The sequence below is a fragment of the Triticum aestivum genome, chromosome 7D (assembly GCF_018294505.1).
Source record: "Triticum aestivum cultivar Chinese Spring chromosome 7D, IWGSC CS RefSeq v2.1, whole genome shotgun sequence".
Lineage (NCBI taxonomy): Eukaryota > Viridiplantae > Streptophyta > Magnoliopsida > Poales > Poaceae > Triticum > Triticum aestivum.
In genome coordinates this window covers 624,236,569-624,237,381 of record NC_057814.1, presented here as the reverse complement: position 1 = coordinate 624,237,381, position 813 = coordinate 624,236,569, and positions in this window count along the sequence as shown.

Below are 813 nucleotides of genomic sequence, written 5' to 3'. Positions count from 1 at the left end.
TTTAGGTGTTTCATATATTGTGTTAGCTAGCTAATTAATAGAGAGAAGTGTCCTCTCTTATCTTCGTGCTTGGTCGACGCTACGTACTATATACGTATGGAGAGGACTAGACACGCTAGCTGGTAAGCAAATGAAGGAAACAGAAGATCGTCATGAACATATGCATACAGAGAGAAGTGATATCGACCACCTCTCCTTCTCCGAGAGATTGGTCGAACAACAAGTTCTCGTATATCTATCTGACACTACCGGCTACATATATACAATAATTATCTCTTACAATATAATCTCCTAATTAAATTGTAAGAACACAGGGTCCACATAGTATTCTCCGTTTTCAGCGATCACGTCGTCAAGGAAGAATGCCGCCAATTCCTCTTGAATTGCTCGCATACGATCTGGTGCTAGGAGTTCATCACGCATCCGAAAGATCTAATTTGAAGAAGGGGGTCAATACATATATATATATATGAATAAATGAAACTCGACAGAAATGATGGTAATAAAATAAAATTGTGAATATTATTGCTTACGCACTTCATATTGTTCGTCAGAGTAGCCCCACTCACAGGTCGTGTGGCGGATAGACTCGCAAACGTAGTATCCACAGAAATCATTCCCTTGTTCCCGCCACAACCACTTTACAAGAAATAAAGGTCAATCTAACTGATAAGCAAGCATGCTAAATGGTATTGATGAAACTAGCGCTTGAATCACTAGGAGATGTGCGGAACATGCTACTATAGTACTTACTTTCGGGTGTTTAAATTGTAGCTTCTTCAGCAGTCCCGGAGCTTTTGTGGTGAATTTTCT